Source organism: Anoplophora glabripennis, unplaced genomic scaffold (assembly GCF_000390285.2).
Source record: "Anoplophora glabripennis isolate ALB-LARVAE unplaced genomic scaffold, Agla_2.0 scaffold49, whole genome shotgun sequence".
NCBI classification, from domain to species: Eukaryota; Metazoa; Arthropoda; class Insecta; order Coleoptera; family Cerambycidae; genus Anoplophora; species Anoplophora glabripennis.
The window spans coordinates 1,231,810-1,245,838 of NW_019417201.1; the positions used below are offsets into that span (position 1 = coordinate 1,231,810).

General features: G+C 32.3%; 1 protein-coding gene across 2 annotated transcripts in view; it reads left to right on the top strand.

Moving 5' to 3' along the window:
* The window catches only part of LOC108903867 (A disintegrin and metalloproteinase with thrombospondin motifs 9), a 317,588-nt gene that overhangs the window by 226,424 nt on the left and 77,135 nt on the right, over positions 1–14,029 (top strand). The window lies entirely within an intron of this gene.

Consider the following 14,029-nt stretch of genomic DNA (forward strand, 5'->3'; position numbering starts at 1 on the left):
TGGTCGAAGTATTCGATGTTGAAGGCTACTATAAAGATCTACAAAATTATAAATATTGGAAAATATAACAAAGTTACTGCTTATTTGAAGAGTGAATCGAGAGGATACAAAGCAAAAATGCTACAGTATTGGAAACAGCACAAATTGAAGAATTTGGGACTTCTGATAAAGAATATTTAATGATTAAGGTAATATCTCTTTACCTTTAGGTTACACTAATAATGGAGGTTTCTGGTGCCTGTTGGTAGTTACCTACTTGTTTCAATACTTGACACCAAGACGGACATTTCAAGAAAATTTACAATTATAGGAGGATTTTGCGTAAATGCTATTGAAATATGCAGAAAAAAATATTTCTCTGCGCCCAATTCGCCTAACCCAAGACAGATTCTTTTTAAGATATATCAATCAAAAACGTACTTCTCAGCTTGTTGGAATCAACACATTGGCAAAGGTACCCTCAATAGTTGCTTCATTCCTGAATGTCGCAACTCCAGAAGCATATACTGGTCGTTGTATCAGGCGCACTTTATTGGCCAATAAAAGTACTGATCTTACAACCATCATGGTGGATGGAAGAGCTGCTCTGTAGCAAAAAGTTATGTTGAGGAATCTATATCTAACAAACTTGATATTGCAAGGAAAATCCAAGGAAAATATAGCTTTTCCTTACAAGAAGACATCCGTAACTTGTGCAAATTCTTCACAAACTTCGGCAGATGTTATGCGTTCCGAAAATGATGGCAACAATGCTACAAGGGTTGTTATTAACGGAAAGGAAGTTAAATGTGATAAAGTTACTTTATTCCATTAGTGGACAAAGTACCACTTTAGACGGTTCATATGTGTGGATAAAACTCCTATTATAAGGTGATTATGGATAAAATAATTTTATATTTAAGTTGTTGATATAATTATTTCGTAAACATTTCATCCAATAAGAACGTCTAATTTGGTTTATTGTATAATTTTCACAATACAGGATTATAGGTATGTGAGTATTGTCCAATTAAATGGGCTTTTAAATCGCAATTTTGGTGACTTGGCTGAATTTTTGGTATAAGGTGTGTAATAACAAGAAGTGACAGTAATTCTTTTTTCAACCCCCGACCAGGGGTAAAAAAAATGAATTAAAGTGTTTTCTCAAGATAACTCAGAATGAATATGAGTTAGAAAAAAAGTTTCATATAAAAGGAGTCACATTTTTTGGTATTATTTAAGACCCATTTCAGCTTTCATGAATTTTTTCAAATTTTTATTTCAACCCCTCAAGAAGTTAGAAGTATTTGAATATTTTGGCTAAAAAATTTTCAAATACCTGTAACTTAGCGAATACTAAAGATATCGTTAACTTTTTTCATTTTGTTCGTTTTAAGATGTAGTTTTATAAAAAAAAATATTTGATTTTTTGTCTTTTTAAATTTTTAGACCAAAAAAGTGCTTTTTGGAAGTTGCACTTTTTTCTTCGTAAAACTCAAAAAAATCGTCTTTTAAAATACAAAATGAGACAGATTCTAGTGTGGGATCTATTTTTATTCTATTTTTTTTTTCGAAAAAAATATATAACGCCACTCTCTTTCAAAAAGCACTCTTTTGGATTAAAAATTAAAAAAAAAACATAAAAAACTAAAACATCTCAAAACGAACAAAATGAAAAAAAAAGTTTACGATATCTTCAGTATTCGTCAAGTTGAAATTTTTTTATCCAAAATATTGAAATGCCTATAACTTCTTGTGGGGTCGAAATAACAATTTGAAAAAAATTCATGAAAGCTATTCTAAATGAGTACTAAATAATTAAGAAAATCAAAAATATTCGGGTCATGACCTCAGTGATTTGGCATGGAATGTCCGTATCAACCTTTACACTAATGTATTCACCATATTATGAAACTGACGTTAACATTATTGTTGTTGACTTTGTATTGCGTTTATCCGGTATCTCACACCAGCTTCTTGGTATCGAACCAAATAAAAACTATCCTTAGTTCCACGATCTAACTGTGGCACGTGTGGCGCGTTACATGCGTGTCTACAGAACATAAATTCTCTACGAACCATCAGGACCTCTTTAAAAAAATTCGGTACACTGTAACGCCGCGCATTTTGGGCGTACAATCGAATAAATCCTTGCATTACAATGATTTTTTATGACTGGGCCGCGCATATTTAATAGGCCATTTAAGTCGGTTTTTATTTTGTCCAAGGAGCACATCGCCATACCAAAAGATATTAACGTTGCCCAGTGTATAATAATTTAGAAGGCACCGAGATATTTTTATTCTTTTTCGTTTTTGCATAACTGTACACCGACAAAGGAGTGACGAATTTGAATAAAACGGAAGGAGCTTGTCCGATTTTTACATTTTTATCGCCTCGTGACCTTTGCTGGATTGAGATAACAATTTTTTCATACTGTGTCTTAAATTTCGAATAAGTACCGATGCTACTAAAAACCAAGCGGTACCTGTCATGATTTTTTTTGAGAGTGAGCAACTAAGTGAAGTAAAATATAACCAAAGAAGCGTCAAAGCAATACGAATTTTATGTAAAGGCAATGTCGTTTTCTCAGAATTACTCGTTTTAATAACAGTCGATGATAATCCAAAGATGGGTAAAATTCGGAGAGAATTATTCAGGCATAAGGCAGACTTTGTTACACGACCTCTGCGGACCCACCAAGGCCTGCGATCGAACGTCGACCCTAATGTCTTATCGTTCATAAACTGGGGTCGGAACCTGATTAATACGAGTATACGTCACAAAATTTAAAGTTGCATTATATAAAGCTCTTTACAAATTGAATATTGGATTCAATTAACTACCGTTTCGAATAAATTGTCGTGCCGAATTCATACCTTGTGAACGGGGGTAAACACATCACTTACCCGACTTGTAACATAAATAACTACTTTGAACTATTGTGTAAACTTTTTACTTTACGCGCCAGTGCATATGTAAGTTAGCGCTTTACGCAGGATTGTAGAATATTATATTTATAGACCAGGACGCATCTGTCGAAATATTCCACTTCTTGGATGTAAGAGGGTAAGCTAATTTTTGCTGGAATACCTTCTGTACAACTCACATAGTAAAAGTGTAGATCACTAGATCTGGGCGAGGTCCGGAAAATTTTCAAAATTGCAAGAATGTTTAAAAATTTTTTAAAAATACCTATTTTATATGAGTTTTTTACTTATATCGTGGAACCTATACATTTTGGAAGAATATTGAACAGAAAAAAGTTTTAGAATTTAGAACAATTTTAACTTCAGTCGAAAACAGAGGGGTCTGAAATCGTCTCTCACTGACACTACCAGAAGTTCTTTTTCTCAAATCATGTTGCAAAATAGCAATAATTGATGAAAATAGGGCAAAATAATCAAGTTTTTTGGATAATTTTTTTAAAATATTTTAATTGCTCCGAGGGCATTCTAATTTTGGTAAAAAATAACTTTAGGGTATAATGAAACAACACACCAAATTGCATTAAAATCGGTCCTATAGTTTTAGCAAAATAATTTTCTGAAAAAAATTTTGAAAACAAATTTTTCGAATTTTCAAAATGTTGCACAGCCTCAAATATAGCATCTAGATACTTGAAAAGACCGCTCGACCTTTCAAATGGTTTTTGAAAAATTGAAATCGGTTGATTAGGACCGCCACAGTAAATTTTTAAAGTTAACACTCTTTTTTTAATTTTTAAACAATTAGATTACATTTATCAATTTGCAATTTAGTTTTTTTCAAAAATTATACTCGGAAAGACGCTTCTTTAAAAAAAAAGTTAAATTCCGTTTATTAGTTCTCGAGATATAAGCGATCGAAGTTTATCGGCATTCACCATTAATTTAAAAACAGTTTAGCAATAATCTTTGGTCCAGTGCCTTCGTTTTTCCGAGTTCTAAGCTGGAAAAAATTTTCACATCCATAAGTTAGCAACAAAGATAAATCAGCGGAAAAGCTATCGCTCGCACGCGCGAAAAGTGACTCAAATCACGAAAAGTGGGGGAGGGGGCATTCGCTCCGAGAGTGAATTCGGAAGTTCAAAATGCGAAGGTACGAAAAAAATTGCATTATCACGGCTTCTAATAGACCCATTGCGACTTTTTTTTTAATCCGATGTCTCGCGAGCCAAGGAATTCGGATATCGTAATGCTAACTGTCTAATTTGCACATATTTTGTTATAAACAAAGTTTATTATTTATGCGTTAAATATACTGTATGTTTTGCCTTATGATATTGCATTTTTTCAATGAAAACATTTGTTTACGTATATATTTCAACACACTGAATATGAATATATTTAGTTATAATTATTACAATTTAAATAATTTTTGTTTAAACAAATTAAAACAAATATTTGGAAATTATTATTTTTTTGTTAATTGCAGATGAAATTAAGAAAAAATAGTACTTTAAAATTATAATTTTTGAAACTAAATTGCAAATTGATAAATGTAATCTAATTGTTTAAAAATAAAAAAAAGTGTTAATTTTAAAAATTTACTGTGGCTTTCCTAATCAACCGATTTTAATTTTTCAAAAACCATTTGAAAGGTTGAGCGGTCTTTTCTATGTGAAAAAATTTTCAAGTATCTAGATACTTTATTTGAGGCTGTGCAACATTTTGAAAATTCGAGAAAATTTGTTCAAAATTTTTTTCAAAAAATTATTTTGCGAAAACTATAGAACCGATTTTAATGAAATTTGGTGTGTTGTTTTATTATACTCTAAAGTTTTTTTTACCAGAATTAGAATGCCCTCGGAGCAAATAAAATATTTTTAAAAAATTATCCAAAAAACTTGATTATTTTGCCTTTTTTTCATCAATTATTGATATTTTGCAACATCGGTATTAAATTTAAACATTTTTAACATACTGTATATTGTGCAAAATTCAATTCTAAAACTTTTTTTCCTCTTCAATATTCTTCTAAAATGTATAGGTTCCAAGATATAAGTAAAATATATGAAAATAATTCCGACGAGTCTGCATTTTATTATATTACATAGAATACAATAAACATGCCTTTTTCCAAATCTTTCAACTGTACATTACTCACATCTATTATAATCATTCCGTTTATGCGGTTTATTGCGGCCGGTACAATTTGGTCACCGGCCAAATGCAATAAAGCGGATCCAATAATTCTTATGCCTATAATTAATTTAATTTATAAACATTAATTTTTTTAGCGCACAGCAACTTTGCATGCTGGCGGCCTTTGCGTTGCTGATCATTTTTATTTAGCAACGCTGACTGCAAAATCAGACGGTTATCAATTTATATGTAAAATAAAGCGAATTTGCATTTAAAATGTTGGTAGATGCAATTTTCATTAGATGATAAAGTATGTTCGTCAGATGCCGTACGCGAGTACAGGTTCTTTTAAGAATATCTTTGACTTTATCTAAAATCGCTTTATATGCGTGTTCCTGTTAATTTTTTAGGTAAATACAGGCTTTTAGCTGTATCTATTTATATACCGATTACGTAATTAAAATGAATAGTGAATTATTTTATATCATACACATATATTACCTACAATATTTCCTTGCTATAAAAAAATATACAACCAAAATTATATACAATTTATTTTACGTACTAGTAAAGTTACGTACTAGTGCCTAAAATGAAATAAGAAAGGCATACCCATATTTGGTTATGTTTATATCTTCGCGTATGTCAGCATCTGATGGTACTATTTTAAAATAAATAAGTAAGGTGTAAATCAAATTTAATTCAATAGTTTGGAGGGTCGTTACTTACGCACTAGTACGGAAATGGTCGATTTTACTTAGTGTACAGCTTGTGTAGATTAGTATTTTACTCACGATGCCAAAAGCTGCTATATTTTTTAAATTAGGTGTCGTTTCCAAATATTTACTTACGCGTCAGTGTGGAAATAGTACATTTTACATAGTGTACAGAGGGCGGAAATATTTACATACGCACTCCCGTGGAAATTGTACATTTTACATAGTGTACAGCATGCTTAGATTAGTGTATTATTCACGATCTCAAAAGCTACCATATTTTTTAAATTAGGTGGCTTGCGCAAAATATATACTTACGCATTAGTGTGGAAATGATACATTTTACATAGTGTACAGAGTGCGTAAATTAGTATTTTACTCGCGATGCCAAAAGCTACTATATTCTTTAAAATTAGGTGCTTTCTGTAAAATATTTACTTACGCACTAGCGTGGAAATGGTACATTTTACATAGTGAACAGCATACATAGGTTAGTATTTTACTCACAATGTCAAAAAATAATATTTCTTAAATTAGGTGTCTTGTACAAAATATATACTTACGCATTAGTGTGGAAATGGTAAATTTTACATAGTTTACAGCGTGCGTAAATCAGTATTTTGCTCGCGATGCCAAAAGCTACTATATATTTTTAAATTAGGTGCCTTCTGTAAAATATTTACTTACACACTAGCGTGGAAATGGTACATCTTACATAGTGTACAGCGTATGTAAATTAGCATTTTGATTATGATGTCAGAAGCTACTATATTTTTTAAATTAACTGCCTTCAGCAAAATATTTACTTACGCATTAGTGTGGAAATGGTGCATTTTCCATGGTTTAGATAGGATGTAAATTACGCAGGATGTCAATAGTTACTATATTTTTTAAATTAGGTATCTTCTGTAAAATATTTACTTACGCACTAGTGTGGAAATTGTACATTTTACATAGTGTACAGTGTGAGTAAATTGCTATTTTACTCACGAGGTCAAAAGCGACTATATTTTTTAAATTAGATTCTTGAGAGAACTGTTTTCCACACTGTACATTGAGCAACCTTCTTATATGCGCGTCACTGTCGCACGGCAGGGTTGGGCAAAATTTTTCCGCAATAAAAATCGACAGGAGCAAATAGCGTCCGGTATCTGACTTATGTGACACATACAATATACCCGTATTGGTTTTTAACATTTTGCGACAGAGAAAATGCTGTAGTGCATTCCTGGAATTTCAGTATTAATTAAATCGCGCAGTTTATTGCCTTTATTAAGATAGGGATCGATAAAATGTGGAACAAGTTGTAAACTGTCAATACCATGCAGATACAACTAGATATTAACAAGAATTTTTAGTCTAGTCTGTTTTTTCTTCATATAGTGAAGGAATGCATAATATTTCTGTAATTTACTTGTCTTTCATTCCTTGCTGAAGTATTTAAAGTGCACTAATTTTTATAAAAATGTTATATATTTTTTTCCTAATTTTGCAGATCACCCTGTAGATTTAAATTAGTTAAAACCTACTATTAAGTAAAAACAAGCGAGCCATTATTTTACATGTCAATAAGACATGTTGTGAACACTTGGCTCGAATTACTTCCACTAACTGCTAATAAGAATTTTTTACCACTGTTGCACTTTCCTTTGAAATAATATGTTGTGCGTAATAAGCAGTGATTACAGCAGATACATTAAGCCGAGGAAATAGGTTACTCTTACCTTTAATAACTTAATAATAACCGATACGTAACAGCTTGTACGGTGTAACGATGATTGCCTTTCCGTTATCTTAAGAAAAATACGCCCGCTATATAATACGTTGTAAATTACATACGGTAGGTGGCCGAAAAAAAAATATCCGGGGTCTCAAAAAAGTAGAGCATCTTGGGCTCACACATATAGACATAATGCTATTTAGTGTAACTTTTGTTACATTATTAATTGGTCTAAGTATGTTTTGTCATTGATTTTTTCGGCATTTGTACCATCTCGAATCAAACTAACTCCACCTGCAAGTTCTGCACCTGCAAATGTGTCAGATTGAAATAATTAACAACAGAATTGTAAAAATTGTTGCAATGGTTTAGAGACTTAATCCTAAATCATCAATCCAGCGTCTAAATCGACAGGATCAACTGCGAACCTATGGTTGATAAACAGGTGCTCTTTGACCAAACAGGTCAAAACAAATAAACAGATAAATATGTGCACTTTAGTCAAAGAGGCAAAAAAGGTGCTCTTAGCCAAACAGATGCTCTTTAGCCAAGCACGTGCTCTTCAGTCAAACAGATGCTCTTTAGCCAAACAGGTACTCTTTAGCCAAACAGGTGCTCATTAGCAAAACATGTGCTCTTTAGTCAAACAGGTGCTATTTAGCCAAACAGGTGCTCTTTAGCCAAACAGGTGCTATTTAGCCAAACAGTTCAAAACAAATAAACAGACAGATAAACATGTGCTCTTTAGCCAAACAGGTGCTCTTAGCCAAACTGGCGCTCTTCAGCCGAACAGATGCTCTTTAGCCGAACAGGTGCTCTTCAGCCAAACAGGTGATATTTAGCCAAACAGGTGCTCATTAGCAAAACAGGTGCTCTTTAGGCAAACTCAAAAAACAGTGAAAGGAAATGTGTCAAATTATAAACGAGTACTAAAAAGTAACCTCTGAGAAAAGAACATGTATTATCCCTTATTTAATTAAAAATTAAAAATGGTTGGGTCACGACCTCAGTGATTTGGCATGGAATGCCCCATATGTATTGAAACAAAAGCATGCTCCAGCCCACAATATGCCCGCTGCAGCCACCTACAAGTTTTTGTTCTGTAGTTCACCGTATTTAACCTCTTTTACTAAAACCAGACCGCAGTTGCGATGATCTCGTTAGCCATAAGCGCGCGCTATTATGGCATTATCGTCACGTAACTCATTATAACTTACGTATAATTTAAAATTCTCGGTTTCTAATAATATTTAACCAGACGGTAAGTGATTCAGACAGAGTACGTGCGCTAGATAAATAAACTGATGCGTGCTCTCGATTACCATTTCAGATTCGGTAAATTCCCCCCTAGTTCAGATCAAGGTCAATGCAGAGAGATTATGTCATATTAAGGAGACATTTCGCGTCTCAGGTACTAAGTTTTTTGGTTGTTTTGGTTCGCCCTGTGAAATTTGTATAATAATGCGTACAAATTTATTATTTCACTTGCTTGTTTTTAAATTATTTAAAAAAATTAAGTTTAATACCCTGTATCTTTTTAACGAAGCGTCCTAGATAAAAACTTTATAAGAAAGACTCCCCTTAAAATCCACCAAAGAATACGAGATTTCATTTTTGGTCACCATTAGTGAATCACCCTATACAGGGTGTTTCAGAAAGATCTCCCGTAAATACAGGAGGTGATAGTAGGGCAAAAAATAAGATTTTTTTTGTCTTATCAACTATATGTCTATCTCCTCTTGTTTTCAATGTATAGAACGATAAAATAAAATTTTTTAAATAGAATTTTTACGAAAATTTCCACGGTTTTACGGTTCGAAATATTTTTATGAAATTTGGTATTCCGGAGTTTTTAAGGATGCCAAATACGCTGGTCTAATTTTTTGTATATTTCATAGAGGGCGCTAGTTATGCTACGTTCCTATTCCATTTTAAGTTATATATTTTTTTAAGGTTATGTTTTTTACCATTCGGGTTCAATTTATAACGTACAATTTAATTTTCTACAAATAATGTACTCTTGTTAGAATTTCCTAATGTGGATGGTTTTCGAGAAAAAAGGCTTTTAATTAAACTCTTGCAATATTACGGTGTATAAAATAAGTGCCTTTTCTCAAAGTAGGCTTATGTCAAAACTTATTGATGGTCTCATAAACAACGCATACATTCTTAGTAATATTTTAAACTCTAATTAATCTTATACCAAAATTTTAGTGATTGTTATGACTGTAGTTAGTAATCACTAGTTACAGTCACTTCAGTACTTATACCAAAATTTTAGTGATTGTTTTGACTGTAGTTAGTAATCACTAATTACGGTCACTAAAATTTTGATATAAGGTTAAATAGAGTTTAAAATATTACTAACAATGTATGCGTTGTTTATGAGACATTCATCAATAAGTTTTGACGTAAGCCTACTTTGAGAAGTCACTTATTTTATACTCCGTGATATTGTAAGAGTTCAATTAAAAGCCTTTTTTCTCGAAAACCGTCCACATTAGGAAGTTCTAACAGGAGTACATTATTTTTAGAAAATAAAATTGTACATTAGAAATTGGAGCCCGAATGGTAAAAAACCTAACTTTAAAAAAATTAGAACTGAAAATGTAATAGGAATGTAGCAAAACTAGCGCCCTCCGTGAAATATACAAAAAATTGTTAGACCAGCGTATTTGGCATCCTTAAGGTGGCCATATTCCTGGCCGAGAAATAGTGAAATTTCTGGCGTTTTTAGGTACTGAAATCTTTAAAAGTAAAACGTGTAGAACAAAAGTAAGCACAAAAATAAAATCCTTGATGTTTTGTTTATTCATTGTTACCATTTAAATTTACTCAAATAAAATAATAACTAAAAAAAAGCGTTTGTAAAACATGCGTTTGCTGTTATTCTAACCCCACATTTTAAGAATTATTTTCACGTACTTATAAATAAAAGTAAACAATTTTATATGTAGGACTAAGCAAGTAAATGTTATAAGAATATTTACATGTGGAATTATATATAAAAAAGTTAGTATTTTCGTAGATTTCAGTACCTAAAACCTTGATGGTTTGATCGTTTTTTGCACCTGTTTATTCGTTTTACTGCGGCGTCTTTGAAAATATTCAGGTGGCATGACATAACATTCCCATTATTTGATAAGCTTTAGATTATTCAGTTATTAAATGTTTGAAATTATTTGTCTTTGCGGAAAACACTATTTGAAGAATATGGGGCCCTTAAAAACCCCGGAATACCAAATTTCATAAAAATATTTCGCACCGTTTGGAAATTTTCGTAAAAATTCTATTTAAAAAATTTTATTTTGTCGCTCTGTATCTCGAAAACAAGAGGAGATAGACATATAGTTCATAAGACAAAAAATTCTTATTTTTTGTCGTACTATCGCCTCCTGTATTTACGGATCTTTCTGAAACAACCTGTATATCACATTTTAATGAATGTCATCAATATCGTTAAGACTACAAAAGGATTCATGAGTTCAAAAAGAAATAAAATATAAAAATTATTACTTCCCCGAAAGAGTAATCGTTTTAGCAAAAAAGAAAGTCGGAAAGAGTAGAGCGCTATTGAATAAAATTTAAATGGATTGTCATAAAGAATCTAAATAAAATAAAAAAAAATATAAAAACTTATCAGCCTGTACCCCAAAAACGAATCCTTTGCGGGCGTATGTCCACACCAACTTTTTTTCTTATTCTTGACCATAAAATTGTAGAGTTTTGTCTGTGGAACATTGCAACACCCCGTATGACTCGTCTAATAGCTAATCGAGTTCGAGGTTTCCCTCCAAAAAGGAAAACCTTACGAAGGTCGCCGTCAAGCGGGGGTATTAACTCGCGTCCGTTTAAAAAAATTATAATTAGCTGGCCTTGGAGGAAACCTAGGCTTGAGTTACTGAACTAGCCGGCCCGACCACCGTTGAACCATACGAAAATTATTTTTAGAAAAAGTGCGATGATGCGAATTGTGTATTTCAGATCACGTAAGATCATTAGACGCGCGGGCCATGTGCGGTCAGCAACACTGGGTGTTACAGATCTCGTTGACACCGACGGATGCTGCGAGATGAATATTAATACGCGACACCAACGTTTCTTCGTCCCGTGTTACCACCCTAAATATGGACCGTCGAAACGGATAAGCCACATCCTCGTCGATCGTGAGTATATTAATCTACAGGGTGTTTCAGGATGGACAGACTTAAAATTTGATTTAGAGGAAATTTGAGTTTTGGAAAGAAATACATTTTCTAATACATTTCTAAAAATAGAGTTTTAGAGTCCGAGTTTGAAGATTCCCGGACTTCATAATTTTCGCCAAATTTTCAGAAGTATGGTGAAAATCTTGGCGCCTTTTATACTGTTGGTTGCCACAAGGGACTTTTGGCGGCAATCATCAAGTTTTTGAAAGTGTGGTGAAATCGTTGTTGACCAAAACATTGAAAACTTAGGTGAAAACTAAGATTATTATCGCAGCTCCACAAAAAAAAATCGAGAAAATTACCCCTGGAGTCTGACTATGTATATCAAATGTTTTCGGAGTCGCTGAATCCAAATTTGGGGTCCGTTTAACCCCATAACGTCAGGATTTTTCATAACCTCAAAAAATAAGCCCAAAAACCCAATAAATCCTCTATCCATTGATCACTCTATCCGAATAACCCCTTAAATCCTTAATCCCCTTAACCTCATAACCTCAAAATGACATAACCCTAAAATACCAGTACCCGGTAAGAAAGAAACTTATGCGCGTTAAAGCCCTGAAAATGTTCGAGCCATGCATGCTTCTTGAGCCTTAAACCCACATTTTTCAATAACCCTATAACCCACGTAGTAGGCTAAGTTCCTTTTGGTGTGCTTTATTAGATACTGGGGATTCGAACCCCTGCATCGTAAACTTGTTTTGAGGTTATGAAAAATCCTGACGCGATGGGGTTAAATGGACCCCAAACTTGAATTCAGCGACCCCGAAAACATATGACAGACATGTCAGACTCCAGGAGTAATCTCGATTTTTTTTGTGGAGCTGTGATTATTTTTCTGAGAATTGCACCGTTTGGAGACGATTTCGATAGGGTTTTTCGAAACATGGTTGAAATTTCGAAATTCGCTCGTCCTGCATACTACAACAGGTTAAAGAGCTTGGCTTTTTAATCAATTTCTTCCTTAAAACGCATTTTAACAATTTCTCAAAAGAAGTAGACGATTTATTTGCTACACTATACAGGGTTATTCACGGTAAATGGTCTATTAAACGTTTCAGAGAAACCAAAGATAATATGACTGAAATTTTGTTTACGGGGTTATCAGGTAGGCTCTCTTCAATTAAAATAATACTACCAACGTAGCACTTCTGGTTATACAGGAAGTATGTGTCAACTTGGTTATTTTAAATGGAACACCCTGTATATTTTAATTATCGACAAGATAAATTTAAAATAAGCCAAAAATGTTAAAGCTTCCTTGTACCTAAATCTAACCGTTTTTGAAATAATCGACGTATTATAAAAATTTTACAGATGCAAGCGTTTCGAAAATTCCTTATATCTTTCTCCGTTCCGGAAGCTTTCACTTGCTTTTCGGAACACATAAAGAACATAAGATGTACTACCTTACACTATCAAAATTACATGAAGAAAATTATACTAATTATCCCATTTTTTACGTTACATTGTGAAAACCTAAAACCGACAAAACTTTTTAAATTCAAATGGACCACCCTGTATTTTTTGCACCATATTATAGAAAATCATTATCTTTTAACCGATATATGCATTGTAAGTCCAGATTTTCTCAAATATTTGCGGTTTTCTTACATTCTCAATAAATTATGTTAAGATATCGTCAAGCATGCCTTGAAAGGTATTAGGTATTGTCAATTAGTATTCTACAAGTATCAAGTATTTGCTCGACAAAAAAAATCCAAAATAATTATTCTAATGAAGATATTTCGAATTTATTTTATATCCTTGGGATATTCACCATGAATTAGAATTATTAGCTACATTTCTATGATTTGCAACATTTGTGGAATTGGACGCGAATGAAACTCAGCTAACTACATACGATAGTGTTCTTTGTAGAATACTTAAATCTTTTATATTTTTTTCATGATTACATTAATAAAATACGTTGGTTCATGTTTGTTGCATATTTTAAATAATGAAGTAATATATTTACAAAAAATAATAAGATTTTCTTCCAATGAGATGCTATTATTAGTAACTGTAAGTACAATAAAGAACAAATAATAATTATCCTTACCTTAAGAAAAGAATAAATGTCAAGTAACCAAAATTTTAAATTATAATATTCTCTCTCTTTAATTTCACTCGAAATATCATAAAATTGTTTGATAATGCATTTATTATTACTATTCATTAAAAACTGTCATAACATTAAAAATTAGAGATAAATTCTAAGAAAACCAATCTAAATCATGTTATTAATTAATTGTTCTGTTTCAGTTGCAAACTACCAAATCGTAGAAATTCTGCTAATAATTCTGATTCATAGTGAATGTACCATGGATATAAAATAAA